The sequence below is a fragment of the Rhipicephalus microplus genome, unplaced genomic scaffold (genome assembly GCF_043290135.1).
Source record: "Rhipicephalus microplus isolate Deutch F79 unplaced genomic scaffold, USDA_Rmic scaffold_394, whole genome shotgun sequence".
NCBI classification, from domain to species: domain Eukaryota; kingdom Metazoa; phylum Arthropoda; class Arachnida; order Ixodida; family Ixodidae; genus Rhipicephalus; species Rhipicephalus microplus.
In genome coordinates, this window is record NW_027464958.1 from 1 (window position 1) to 15,000 (window position 15,000).

General features: G+C 60.8%; 2 non-coding genes across 2 annotated transcripts; both read right to left on the minus strand.

Moving 5' to 3' along the window:
- Nucleotides 1–2,546: 2,546 nt before the first annotated feature.
- LOC142794267 (5.8S ribosomal RNA) lies at nt 2,547–2,699 on the minus strand. The gene has a single exon (XR_012892205.1). It is a non-coding gene; the product is annotated as a 5.8S ribosomal RNA (ribosomal RNA).
- Nucleotides 2,700–4,418: 1,719 nt separating this feature from the next.
- Nucleotides 4,419–6,233, minus strand: LOC142794269 (small subunit ribosomal RNA). Its single transcript, XR_012892207.1, has one exon. It is a non-coding gene; the product is annotated as a small subunit ribosomal RNA (ribosomal RNA).
- Nucleotides 6,234–15,000: the final 8,767 nt, after the last annotated feature.

Consider the following 15,000-nt stretch of genomic DNA (forward strand, 5'->3'; position numbering starts at 1 on the left):
GTTTGAGAATAGGTTGAGGACGTTTCGACCCCAATGCCTCTAATCATTCGCTTTACCAGGTGTGACTGCTCTCCCATCGAGCGCCAGCTATCCTGAGGGAAACTTCGGAGGGAACCAGCTACTAGATGGTTCGATTGGTCTTTCGCCCCTATACCCGGATCGGACGATCGATTTGCACGTCAGAATCGCTTCGGACCTCCACCAGAGTTTCCTCTGGCCTCGTCCTGCCCGGGCATAGTTCACCATCTTTCGGGTGCCAACGTGTGCGCTCTCGCTCCGCCCCGGCGACGTGTGAGCGCCTGGGACGGGCCGTTGCTGCGCCCTTTATCGGACCCCTGTGCGGTCCGGGATCGCAACGCAGCCCGCTAGGGGCCTTCACGTTTCATTGCGCCATTGGGTTTCGGGAGACCCATTGACTCGCGCACATGTTAGACTCCTTGGTCTGTGTTTCAAGACGGGTCGGGTGGGTTACCGACCTACTCGCCGCAAACCACGATAGCGCCTCCGCGGGAGAATAGCCCCGCTCGCAGAGGCTTCTCGCCGGCCAACCCGCCGCCGCGGGACCAACCCGGACAGCAGGAGACGACAAGCTTGCCCAGCGGGTTCTCCGCTCCGTTTCCGGAGGGCGTCATCGTTCGGGCCTCCCGACAACCGGGAGAAGCCCATGGGGCCTGGACGGGGTGACGAACTTTTCGTGCACGGCGTGGTATAACTCCCGCGTGCCGTCTCCGAAGAGACGGGCAGGTCACCTCCACTGCCGGACTCAAAGTCGTGCTTGTTCCCTTTGACCCGCGTCCGTCGCGGCGTCCTACCGGCGGTGGGAAGTGCGCACCCCGGAGACCGCGTCTGCGTGCCAGCAGCCGGAACAGTCCCCCGAAGGGGACCGTTTACCTGACGCCGCCGGCTCCGCGATCGTCCGGAGACTGAATCCCACCGCTTTCGAGCTTCGAGGGCCCACCCGTTTTACTCTAAGCGGTTTCACGTACTCTTGAACTCTCTCTTCAAAGTTCTTTTCAACTTTCCCTCACGGTACTTGTGAACTATCGGTCTCTCGGTCGTATTTAGCCTTAGATGGAGTTTACCACCCACTTAGGGCTGCACTCTCAAGCAACCCGACTCACGGGAGGCTCCATCCCGGGCGCGCAACGGCGGAGACGGGCCTGGCACCCACTCTGGGACAAGCCCCTGTCAGGGGGACTTGCACCGTCGCAAACACCCGAGAACGTCGCCTCCCATACACCACATTTCCCGACCGCCTGCAAGGACGGGGGATTCGGTGCTGGGCTCGGTCCCGTTTCGCTCGCAGCTACTCGGGGAATCCCTGTTGGTTTCTTTTCCTCCGCTTAGTGATATGCTTAAATTCAGCGGGTTGTCTCGCCTGATCTGAGGTCGACAGCGGATACATTCGCTTCCATCAACTTCCTGCACGACCGCGTGCGCTCGCCCTACCAAGTGCGCCCGCAACCCTGTACAGGGCCACTTCTTCACAAGGCTGGCAATCGGCTTCCCCGCTGCACGCGTGCGGCGCACAACCGGTGTGACGTGGAAGTGACGAGACACGTTCGTAAACCCATCGCGAACCGAGTACGACGCCCTACCAAGTGCGCCCGCAACCCTGTACAGGGTCACATCTTCACAAGGCTGGCAAGCGGCATTCCGCTGCGCGCGTGCGTCGTCCGAGCAGTTGCGTGATAAACGACCGTGTCGAAAGCCCAAACACCGCCGAGGCCAGTCGCCGCCGCCGCAAGGGCAGCCACGCAGCCTGGCGAGAGGCATCGTCTCGTGTAGCGTCGCCCCCGCCCCAACTGGAGTGGCCCAGTTTTTTGAACGGGACGGGAACTGCGAAGCACTTAGACCGACGGCGGACTACGACGAGAACGCCTTAAGCTTCGCCAACGTTTCGCCAACTCGTGCGGGAGACTTTTTCCGCTTCGCGGCAAGTCGTCGCGCCGTGCTCTCCGCATCAACCGCGTACGCAGCGAACCGCAAACGTCGGGCGCAGCCTCCTCACCTCCCTGCGCTTTGCGCGCGAACGTTCCCTGTTCGCGCGGCAAAGCCTGGAGGAGGCACGGCCCCGCAGCGTGTTCGAGCGCCCGGTCTACGGGACACCCTGCTTACTTCGAGGGCAACAAGCGCAACGCAAGGCTGCGATCTCGCGCACTTTGCGCACGGCTGGAGAAGCTTTGCTGGCCGGCTTTCGCTCCTCGTGTTTACCGTGCGTTAAAGTTGCGCGTCCGTGGCTCTCGCAGCTCTTGCGCGCCCGGTCGCAGAGAGGAGTACGCAACCTCGACCGCACTTTCCCTGCAGGCTTCCTTCCGACTCGAAGTCCTGCGGCGGTCTCAACGAGGTGCCACATCCTCAATGCAGTCGGTCGCCCCCGTTTCGGTTGGGCTCTGGCACGACGGTCGCCACCGTCTCGCCCTTGAGTGGCCGCTGTTGGCGCTCGCTGTGAGGTGTTCAGCGTGCTGTCCGTGTTGCCGACGCGGTCAAAACGAGTCGACGGCTCACGTTCCCTTGTGCGCCGAAGGCTCTCTTGATATGTGATCCGACCCTCAGACAGACGAAGCCAAGGGAAGACCCAAGGCCGCAATGTGCGTTCAAAGAATCAGTGCTCAGTGTGTCCTGCAATTCACACCAAGTCTCGCAGCTGGCTGCGTTCTTCATCGACCCGAGAACCGAGTGATCCACCGCTTAGAGTCGTGAAAAAGTGTTTGTTCAATTCCGTACAGTCAAAACCAAACGTTTCTGGCACTCGGCCAAACAGTGGCCAAGAAGGGCGCTTTTCAGCGCACGCTTGGACTCCAAAACTCTGCCGCGCCTTTTTCGGCTGCCGCAAATCGAGCAAACGGTGTGTTTCGGACGGCGTTTCGCTTCCGCTACTTGCGAGTGCTTTCGTGGTCCACCCCTCTATAAATACTCGGGAGGCGTCGAAGCCGGTTCTCCAAGCCGGACCCGTAGGTATCGTTGTGTGCTCGCTCTCATTGGCCCGCCTAACCAGAAAATGCCTGCGGTACACCCATTTGGATAAGAGTGCACGCAGATGCGGGCCTCGACGGCTACACATTTCCTCGGGCGGCCGCCTCCCGGCCTCCGTGGAGCGCGGGATGCACGGTCCCATCGACAAGCCTCTCCCGTTTTTACCGTGGCGTCGCGGTTCACCACGGCGGGCGGGTCGGTCTCCTCCGCATAAAAAGGGGGACCCCCGCTTTTTGTTCCACGAAATCGCACAAGCTTTTTTCGCATCCACGGTTTGCCACCGCACACCAAAATGCCGATCCGGCTGCCTACTTTAGCCAACAGGTGGAGCCAGGCGCGCCGTACTTGCGCGGCACTTCCCACGTCCACCGAAGTCGGTGCCAAGGACCACTTTCGGCGCCGGAGCCGCGTACGAGCCTACTCGAGGCGGAAGAACGAAGCCAGCAAGGGCCTGGCCGCAAGTGCGTTCAATTGTCGGGACGTCCAAGTCCCTCGTTCTTCCGTGCTTCCTCTTTCGGCAAGTCGTTGCGGCACCTTCCCAAAGCGCGCAGACCCGCTAATCGCGACGAGCGCGACGTGGCCGTGCCGCCTTTCCCTCGGCAGCAAGCAAAACGCCTGGCAACGTCGACGCTCCCCTAACCGCGATCTCGCACCGTGTTTCGTGTGGCGAATTCAAAAGCCGGCCGGCGCTGCTGCAACCATTACGGTCGGTACGCATACGCCGCGGAGGGCGGGACGGTCATCGGAGCGTGCGGTTCCTCCATCGAGTACTGCGCACCTCGGCCGTCGCATCGCCGTGCCATGACCGGCCGCGCGTCAACGCGAACCGGTGCCAGCGAGATCCCTCGCCTGCAAGAACCGACCGGCAGCCTCCGTCACCCGAGGACGCGGAGGCGCTTGCCGCGGACGGCGGGACGGTATGCACTGGTGCACAGCGGACCCGTCACATCGCCAGTTCCTTGACCGACCGCCGACGCTTGTGCCGTTCCTCTCGTACTTGGCAGTCGCCGCGCGATTGTCGGGTCTCGTTCTTGCACGCTCGAACGGTCGGGAGGGCACTCGGCTGGCGTTTCGGGAACGCGCAGCCTCGCCTTCTACCGACGTAACCACGACTCGCCGTTCGCGCTCCGCCGCTCCTGTTTACAGTACTAGGCGGTCCCGCAGCGGTCGGGTCGCGCATTTCGAGCGCTTCGAGCCACGGTGCAGTGGCGGGTCGAAAGCCGACCTATGAGTGCGTTGCGCCGTTTGTACCCGCGTCCGCCACCTGGCCGACCGTCCAAGGTCGCGGTGTTGGCGTCCGCTGGGCGCAACAATTTGTCACGGGGTGCCGCTCCACATTCAGGCAGCCCCGTGGGGAAAAGCCGACCCCGCGTCCAAACGGGGTCAGCGGCAGAAAGTGTCGGGCGCAGACGCAGCTGAGGCGCTCACCCTTCACAATCCGTTAATGATCCTTCCGCAGGTTCACCTACGGAAACCTTGTTACGACTTTTACTTCCTCTAAATGATCAAGTTTGGTCATCTTTCCAACAGACCGGCGCAACCGAAAGGCCGCGCCGGACATCGGTCCGAAGACCTCACTAAATCATTCAATCGGTAGTAGCGACGGGCGGTGTGTACAAAGGGCAGGGACGTAATCAACGCGAGCTTATGACTCGCGCTTACTGGGAATTCCTCGTTCAAGGGGAACAATTGCAAGCCCCTATCCCAATCACGAAAGAAGTTCCACGGGTTACCCAGTCTTTTCAGACAGGGATAAAGACACGCTGCTTCCTTCAGTGTAGCGCGCGTGCGGCCCCGGACATCTAAGGGCATCACAGACCTGTTATTGCTCTGTTTCGTGCGGCTAGGAGCCGCTTGTCCCTCTAAGAAGGTTGTAAGGTGCTGGGAACCCCGCACCTATTTAATAGGCTAGAGTCTCGTTCGTTATCGGAATTAACCAGACAAATCGCTCCACCAACTAAGAACGGCCATGCACCACCATCCACCGAATCAAGAAAGAGCTCTCAATCTGTCAATCCTCCCAGTGTCCGGGCCGGGTAAGTTTTCCCGTGTTGAGTCAAATTAAGCCGCAGGCTCCACTCCTGGTGGTGCCCTTCCGTCAATTCCTTTAAGTTTCAGCTTTGCAACCATACTTCCCCCGGAACCCAAATACTTTGGTTTCCCGGAAGCTGCCCGCCGAGTCATTTGAGTAACTCAGGCGGATCGCTGGTTGGCATCGTTTATGGTCAGAACTAGGGCGGTATCTGATCGCCTTCGAACCTCTGACTTTCGTTCTTGATCAATGAAAACATTCTTGGCAAATGCTTTCGCAGTAGTTCGTCTTGCGACGGTCCAAGAATTTCACCTCTAGCGCCGCAATACGAATGCCCCCGTCCGTCCCTCTTAATCATTACCTCGTATTCCAAAAACCAACAGAACAGAAACGAGGTCTTGTTCTATTATTCCATGCAAGTTTATTCAGGCGACTCGCCTGCGTTGAGCACTCTAATTTTTTCAAAGTAAAAGCACCGGCCATCTCGAGGCACACAATGAAGTGCACCAAGAAAGAACCGGCATGATGTTCAGTCCGAGCCGTCGCATCGGGTAGATGCACTACTCGTCTGGAACTGAGATCCAACTACGAGCTTTTTAACCGCAGCAGCTTTAGTATACGCTATTGGAGCTGGAATTACCGCGGCTGCTGGCACCAGACTTGCCCTCCAATTGATCCTCGTTAAAGGATTTAGAGTGTACTCATTTCAATTACGGGGCCTCAAAAGAGTCCCGTATTGTTATTTTTCGTCACTACCTCCCCGTGCCGGGAGTGGGTAATTTGCGCGCCTGCTGCCTTCCTTGGATGTGGTAGCCGTTTCTCAGGCTCCCTCTCCGGAATCGAACCCTGATTCTCCGTTACCCGTAACAACCATGGTAAGCAAGTAACCTACCATCGAAAGTTGATAAGGCAGACACTTGAAAGAAACGTCGCCGGCTCGTGGCCATGCGATCAGCACAAAGTTATCCAGAGTCACCACACAATACGGGCCGAAACCCGATCGATCTTGGTCTAATAAAAGCACCCGTTACCCAAAGGGCTCCAGGCTCACTGCATGTATTAGCTCTAGAATTGCCACAGTTATCCAAGTAGGAAGAAACGATCTAAGGAACCATAACTGATTTAATGAGCCATTCGCGGTTTCGCCTTATTTCGGCATGTACTTAGACATGCATGGCTTAATCTTTGAGACAAGCATATGATTACTGGCAGGATCAACCAGGTAATCGTTCGACTGCGCGTCCGTCCTCGCCCTCGGCGGGCCGGACGCAGTCTGTGTGCGGCGGAGGCCACCTTCAGGCGCCCCAACACGCTTATTTTGCACTCCGAGATGACGGCGTTCGAGCTCGCTACGGCACAACCTTCCCGAAAGACGAGTGGGAGCCGTGCGGCAAGAAGCACGTTCATGCTCGCTCTTTTTCGTTGCATCGACTCGGTCGCGCCGTGCGGGTTGCCCAAGCCCGCTGCACTGTCGGTGGACCGGCCGGAACTAGCAACGGAGCCGAGACTGCAAAGCCGCCAGACGACGGGTCACGCCCGCGTCTTCGGCGCTTTCGCATCTGAATCGCCCGAGGACGACACGGAACACACCTCGATATCGTGGTAAAACGGCACCGTCCGACAACCAGCCCCTAACGCATCAAGCGGATGAGGCTGCAGACGACTGCCGTGGATTCCCCTGGAGCAGACCCGAGGACACGCTTGACGAGGCCGAAGCCCGCCGCATATCAGACACCCGGTCGCTTTCGCGTACGCCGCTCACGAGAACCCCCACATAATAGCAGCGATAAGTACCCAGACCTCCTTGGGCCCTAATACGAGCGTACTCGAGAAAATTTCACCGCGGGTGTGCCCCGAAACGTGTGGCATGTTGAGCGTGCCACAAGTCTACGTCGCTCTCAAACCCGCCGAGGTCGTAGAATTTGCGACCCTACTCACGAAATTCCCACCGAGGATACGGCCGCAAACGTACCGCACCTTGGGTAGGCCACGAGTTTGTGCAACACTACGCTGACGGCACAGCACCGAGGTCGTGCGCGCACGCACGGGAAAATTCCGCCGCGGTTTCTGCCGAAAACGTGAGGCACCACGACTCTCCGCAAGTTCGCGTCGACTGCGAAAGACCGAAGTCGTGAACGACGTGTCCGCTACTCGCCGCCGACACGCTGGACACCAAACGTACAACGACTCGACGGCGTCGTAGAGGCCCACGACGCGGTTTTCCTTAACGACGTCTCGGCGTGGCACCGACAGGTTAGAACGGCCGACCAACGTTCCCTGTCCGCCGTTCGGCTCAGTCGAAGGGCTCGGCGACTTCGGCAACGCTGCGAAGCCGCACGGTGACGCACGCCATGTCCCCATTTTTTTTTTTCTTTCTGCGTCTGCCGGGGTGCCCCTATAATAGCAGCGATAAGCACCCAGACCGCCGTGGGTCGCTCGCCCCGGCTGACGTGGTTTTTCGTACTCCTGCGGCGGTCGCCGTCAAGCACGTCCAAATACGCTACTTTCGTGGGCGCATTCACGCTCTTTCGCTTCGCCGGAGTGCCAGCACTCACTCTGCCAAAAACGGCGAACATCCGAGCGGCGGTTCCCACTTTTGCGTCGGCGTCGCAAACCCCGCCCCGGCAGACGAGGTTTGCCGTACTCGTGCGACGGTGGCCGGCGGGCACGTCGAAAGACGCCGATATCGTGCGCGAATTGGCGCACCTTGGCTTCACCGGAGTGCCGCCACTGACTCCTCCAAAAACGGCGAAGATCCGAGCGGCGCTTCCCACTTTCGCATCGGCGTCCCGAACTCCGCCCCGGCTGACGCGGTTTACCGTACTCGTGCGACGGTCGCCGGCGAGCACGTGGAAAGACGCCGATATCGTGCCCGAATCGGCTCCGTTCGGCTTCGCCGGAGTGCCAGCACTGGCTCGGCGAAAGACGACGAACATCCGAGCGACGGTTCTCACTATTGCGTACGCGTCGCAAACCCCGCCCCGGCAGACGCACTTTGCCGTACTCGTGCGACGGTCGCCGGCGAGCACGTAGAAAGACGCCGATATCGTGCCGGAATCGGCCCCGTTTGGCTTCGCCGGAGTGCCAGCACTCACTCGGCCACAAACGGCGAACATCCGAGCGGCGGTTCCCACTTAGCCGTCGGCGTCCCGAACTCCGCCCCGGCAGACGCGGTTGCCGAGCTCGTGCGACTAGCGACCGCGAAGCCGTCTCGCGACGCCGCTTTCGTGCGCGGCTCCCACTGCGACCTGGGTCACCCGAGGTCGACGAGCAAAAAAGAATGTCGAAAAAAATTTTTTTTTTTTTTGCGTCTGCCGGGGTGCCCCTATAATAGCAGCGATAAGCACCCAGACCGCCATGGGTCGCTCGCCCCGGCTGACGTGGTTTTTCGTTTTCCTGCGGTGGTCGTCGTCAAGCACGTCCAAACACGCCACTTTCGTGGGCGCATTCGCGCTCTTTCGCTTCGCCGGAGTGCCAGCACTCACTCTGCCAAAAACGGCGAACATCCGAGCGGCGGTTCCCACTTTTGCGTCGGCGTCGCAAACCCCGCCCCGGCAGACGAGGTTTGCCGTACTCGTGCGACGGTGGCCGGCGGGCACGTCGAAAGACGCCGATATCGTGCGCGAATTGGCGCACCTTGGCTTCACCGGAGTGCCGCCACTGACTCCTCCAAAAACGGCGAAGATCCGAGCGGCGCTTCCCACTTTCGCATCGGCGTCCCGAACTCCGCCCCGGCTGACGCGGTTTACCGTACTCGTGCGACGGTCGCCGGCGAGCACGTGGAAAGACGCCGATATCGTGCCCGAATCGGCTCCGTTCGGCTTCGCCGGATTGCCAGCACTGGCTCGGCGAAAGACGACGAACATCCGAGCGACGGTTCTCACTATTGCGTACGCGTCGCAAACCCCGCCCCGGCAGACGCACTTTGCCGTACTCGTGCGACGGTCGCCGGCGAGCACGTAGAAAGACGCCGATATCGTGCCGGAATCGGCCCCGTTTGGCTTCGCCGGAGTGCCAGCACTCACTCGGCCACAAACGGCGAACATCCGAGCGGCGGTTCCCACTTAGCCGTCGGCGTCCCGAACTCCGCCCCGGCAGACGCGGTTGCCGAGCTCGTGCGACTAGCGACCGCGAAGCCGTCTCGCGACGCCGCTTTCGTGCGCGGCTCCCACTGCGACCTGGGTCACCCGAGGTCGACGAGCAAAAAAGAATGTCGAAAAAAATTTTTTTTTTTTTTTTTGCGTCTGCCGGGGTGCCCCTATAATAGCAGCGATAAGCACCCAGACCGCCATGGGTCGCTCGCCCCGGCTGACGTGGTTTTTCGTTTTCCTGCGGTGGTCGTCGTCAAGCACGTCCAAACACGCCACTTTCGTGGGCGCATTCGCGCTCTTTCGCTTCGCCGGAGTGCCAGCACTCACTCTGCCAAAAACGGCGAACATCCTAGTGGCGGTTCCCACTTTTGCGTCGGCGTCGCCAACCCCGCCCCGGCATACGCGGTTTGCCGTACTCGTGCGGCGGTGGCCGGCGGGCACGTCGAAAGACACCGATATCGTGCGCGAGTCGATGCTTCTTGGTCTCGCAGGAGGGCCGCCACTCACTCCTGCAAAAACGGCGAAGATCCGAGCGGCGCTTCCCACTTTTTCGTCGGCGTCGCAAACCTCGCCCCGGCAGACGCGCTTTGCCGTACTCGTGCGACGGTCGCCGGCGAGCACGTCGAAATACGCCGATATCGTGCCCGAATCGGCCCCGTTTCGCTTCGCCGGAGTGCCAGCACTCGCTCGGCCAAAGACGACGAACATCCGAGCGACGGTTCCCACTATTGCGTACGCGTCGCGAACCCCGCCCCGGCAGACGCGGTGTGCCGTACTCGTGCGGCGGTGGCCGGCGGGCACGTCGAAAGACGCCGATATCGTGCACGAATTGGCGCTCCTTGGCTTCACCGGAGTGCCAGCACTCACTCGGCCAAAAACGGCGAACATCCGAGCAGCGGTACCCACTTAGCCGTCGGCATCCCGAACTCCGCGCCGGCTGACGCGGTTGCCGAGCTCGTGCGACTAGCGACCGCGAACGCGTCTCGCGACGCCGCTTTCGTGCGCGGCTCCCATTGCGACCTGGGTTACCCGAGCTCGACCAGCAAAAAAGAAGGTCGAAAATTTTTTTTTTTTTTCTGCGTCTGCCGGGGTGCCCCTATAATAGCAGCGATAAGCACCCAGACCGCCGTGTGTCGCTCGCCCCGGCTGACGTGGTTTTTCGTACTCCTGCAGCGGTCGCCGTCACGCACGTCCAAATACGCCACTTTCGTGGGCGCATTCGCGCTCTTTCGCGTCGCCGGAGTGCCAGCACTCACTCTGCCAAAAACGGCCAACATCCGAGCGGCGGTTCCCACTTTTGCGTCGGCGTCGTAAACCCCGCCCCGGCAGACGCGGTTTGCCCTACTCGTGCGACGGTCGCCGGCGAGCGCGTCGAAAGACGCCGATATCGTGCGCTAATTGGCGCTCCTTGGCTTCTCCGGAGTGCCGCCACTCACTCCTCCAAAAACGGCGAAGATCCGAGCGGCGTTCTCCACTTTCGCATCGGCGTCCCGAACTCCGCCCGGGCTGACGCGGTTTACCGTACTCGTGCGACGGTCGCCGGCGGGCACGTCGAAAGACGCCGATATCGTGCCGTAATCGGCCCCGTTTGGCTTCGCCCGTGTGCCAGCACTCACTCGGCCAAAAACGGCGAACATCCGAGCAGCGTTTCCCACTTTCGCATCGGCGTCCCGAAGCCCGCCCCGGCAGACGCGGTTTGCCCTACTCGAGCGACGGTCGCCGGCGATCACGTCGAAAGGCGCCGAATTCGTGCACGAATCGATGCTTCTTGGTCTCGCAGGAGGGCCGCCACTCACTCCTGCAAAAACGGCGAAGATCCGAGTTGCGCTTCCCACTTTTTCGTCGGCGTCCCGAACTACGCCCCGGCTGACGCGGTTTACCGTACTCGTGCGACGGTCGCCGGCGGGCACTTCAAAATACGCCGATTTCGTGGGCGCATTCACGCTGTTTCGCTTCCCCGGAGTGCCAACACTCACTCTGCCGAAAGCGGCGATCATCCGAGCGGCGGTTCCCACTTTTGCGTCGGCTTCGCAAACGGCGCCCCGGCAGACGCGCTCGTGCGACGTACTCGTGCGACGGTCGCCGGCGAGCACGTCGAAAGACGCCGATATCGTGCTCGAATCGACCCCGTTTCGCTTCGCCGGAGTGCTGCCAGTCACGGCGCAGAAAACGGCGAACAAGTGTTTTTTTTTTTTTTTCCTAGAATTTGTGTTATAGAAGGCACATTTGATATCGGACGATAATTTTCAACTTTATCACGCGCACCGATTTTCGTGTAGAGGTTTGCAAGTTTATGGGAATTTCTCCACTTGGAATAATGCGATTTAGTAGTACTACGAGAACTTCATGGATGTACTCAAGGGTACGGGGCAAGTCAGTTACGTCAACACCTGCAGATTTTTTACACTTCAAACTGAAAATTGTTGGTTGTGAGTCCTCGTGTGATATTAAAGGCCGATTCGCTAACACATAGAACAAAGAAAGAAAGGAAGAAAAAACGCCCGCGCTCGCTCAAGAAACCTGGGTTCGCAACAAGTGGCAACAACAAGCAACCGAGCGAGTGCGCCAAAACCCGTGGCGGCCGAACAAACGCGAAGTCCCAACCGCGTCAGCCGGGGCGGCACGGGACAGGAAAAATCACTTCAGCCGGGGCGGCGGGGCACCGAATAAACCTCGTCACCTCGTCGCAGGATAAAAGAGGAAACAAAAAGTCTAAACAGCGTCTGCTGGAGCGAATGCGTAATAAAACAACAACAACAACAAAAAAAAAAAACACCCGCGCTCAAGAAGTCTGCAATCACCACAAAAGGCGACTGTGACCGAGCAGCGTCAGCCGGGGCCGTGCGGAAACGGAAAAACCGCGACTACCGGGGCGTCGAGGCACCGAAAAATCCACTTCAGCCGCGGCGAAAAAAAAAAACAAAAAGAAAGACGGAGGGGGGGGGGGGGGGGAACCACGTCTGCCGGGGCGAAGGAAAAAAAAAAACGCGTCTGCCGGGGCGAGCCCGGGTGCGGCACCACCGGGAAAACTGTGGCAAACAGACATGGCGATCGAGTGAGTGGGCCGCCAGCCAGGCTCAGCCAAAAAGTGCAAAGTCCGAACTGCGTCAGCCGGGGCGGCAAAAACCACGTCAGCCGGGGCGGCGCAAAAAACCGCGTCTGCCGGGGCGGCACGAAACCGCGTCAGCCGGGGCGGCGCGAAAACTGCGTCAGCCGGGGCGAAAGAAAAAAAAAAAAAACGCGTCTGCCGGGGCGAGCCCGGGTGCGGCACCACCGGGAAAACTGTGGCAAACAGACATGGCGATCGAGTGAGTGGGCCGCCAGCCAGGCACAGCCGAAAAGTGCAAAGTCCGAACCGTGTCAGCCGGGGCGGCAAAAAACCGCGTCAGCCGGGGCGGCGCAAAAAACCGCGTCTGCCGGGGCGGCACGAAACCGCGTCAGCCGGGGCGGCGCGAAAACTGCGTCAGCCGGGGCGAGCCCGGGTGCGGCACCACCGGGAAAACTGTGGCAAACAGACATGGCGATCGAGTGAGTGGGCCGCCAGCCAGGCTCAGCCAAAAAGTGCCAAGTCCGAACTGCGTCAGCCGGGGCGGCAAAAAACCGCGTCAGCCGGGGCGGCGCAAAAAACCGCGTCTGCCGGGGCGGCGCGAAAACCGCGTCTGCCGGGGCGGCGCGAAAACTGCGTCAGCCGGGGCGAAAGAAAAAAAAAACGCGTCTGCCGGGGCGAGCCCGGGTGCGGCACCACCGGGAAAACTGTGGCAAACAGACATGGCGATCGAGTGAGTGGGCCGCCAGCAAGGCTCAGCCAAAAAGTGCTAAGTCCGAACTGCGTCAGCTGGGGCGGCAAAAAACCGCGTCTGCCGGGGCGGCACGAAACCGCGTCAGCCGGGGCGGCGCGAAAACCGCGTCTGCCGGGGCGGCACGAAACCGCGTCAGCCGGGGCGGCGCGAAAACTGCGTCAGCCGGGGCGAGCCCGGGTGCGGCACCACCGGGAAAACTGTGGCAAACAGACATGGCGATCGAGTGAGTGGGCCGCCAGCCAGGCACAGCCGAAAAGTGCTAAGTCCGAACTGCGTCAGCCGGGGCGGCAAAAACCGCGTCAGCCGGGGCGGCGCGAAAACCGCGTCTGCCGGGGCGGCACGAAACCGCGTCAGCCGGGGCGGCGCGAAAACTGCGTCAGCCGGGGCGAGCCCGGGTGCGGCACCACCGGGAAAACTGTGGCTAACAGACATGGCGATCGAGTGAGTGGGCCACCAGCCAGGCTCAGCCAAAAAGTGCTAAGTCCGAACTGCGTCAGCCGGGGCGGCAAAAACCGCGTCAGCCGGGGCGGCGCAAAAAACCGCGTCTGCCGGGGCGGCACGAAACCGCGTCAGCCGGGGCGGCGCGAAAACTGCGTCAGCCGGGGCGAAAGAAAAAAAAAAAAACGCGTCTGCCGGGGCGAGCCCGGGTGCGGCACCACCGGGAAAACTGTGGCAAACAGACATGGCGATCGAGTGAGTGGGCCGCCAGCCAGGCACAGCCGAAAAGTGCCAAGTCCGAACTGCGTCAGCCGGGGCGGCAAAAAACCGCGTCAGCCGGGGCGGCGCAAAAAACCGCGTCTGCCGGGGCGGCACGAAACCGCGTCAGCCGGGGCGGCGCGAAAACTGCGTCAGCCGGGGCGAGCCCGGGTGCGGCACCACCGGGAAAACTGTGGCAAACAGACATGGCGATCGAGTGAGTGGGCCGCCAGCCAGGCTCAGCCAAAAAGTGCCAAGTCCGAACTGCGTCAGCCGGGGCGGCGCAAAAAACCGCGTCTGCCGGGGCGGCGCGAAAACCGCGTCTGCCGGGGCGGCGCGAAAACTGCGTCAGCCGGGGCGAAAGAAAAAAAAAACGCGTCTGCCGGGGCGAGCCCGGGTGCGGCACCACCGGGAAAACTGTGGCAAACAGACATGGCGATCGAGTGAGTGGGCCGCCAGCAAGGCTCAGCCAAAAAGTGCCAAGTCCGAACTGCGTCAGCCGGGGCGGCAAAAAACCGCGTCTGCCGGGGCGGCACGAAACCGCGTCAGCCGGGGCGGCGCGAAAACCGCGTCTGCCGGGGCGGCACGAAACCGCGTCAGCCGGGGCGAGCCCGGGTGCGGCACCACCGGGAAAACTGTGGCAAACAGACATGGCGATCGAGTGAGTGGGCCGCCAGCCAGGCACAGCCGAAAAGTGCTAAGTCCGAACTGCGTCAGCCGGGGCGGCAAAAACCGCGTCAGCCGGGGCGGCGCAAAAACCGCGTCTGCCGGGGCGAATGCAAAAAAAACAAAGAAAAAAGCCCGCGCTTAATCAAAAGAAAACAAAGAAAAAAGCTTGCGCTTAATCAAAAGAAAACAAACAAAAAAAGTTCGCGCTTAAGCCTGGCGGTGGAACCACCGGGGCAAACAGACCTGGCGATCGAGTGAGTGGGCCGCCAGCCGGGGTGAGCCAAAAAGTGCAAAGTCGGAACCGCGTCAGCCGGGGCGGCGCGAAAACCGCGTCAGCCGGGGCGGCGCAAAAACTGCGTCAGCCGGGGCGGCACGGAAAAACGAAAACCGCGTCAGCCGGGGCGGCACGGAAAAACGAAAACCACGTCAGCCGGGGCGACATCAAAATGAGGAAAAAAAAAAAACTGCCTTAGGACACCTGCGTACACTTTCATGCGTTTGGGCATATCTCTCTGTAACACGCGCGCCCCTCGTTACGCGCGGCACTCTGTTTTCTCCGACACCCATATTTCGGCGGCATGTGGCACGCGCGCCCGTCCCTACGCACGGCACACCGCAGTGCTTTCTCGATATTTTTCTTTTCCTCCAACACCGTCATCTATAGGCTTTTAGTGACCTGTTGCTCGTGGCAAAAGTTCGCTAGCTCTGACACCTCTTGCATGCGCACCGTTTTTGC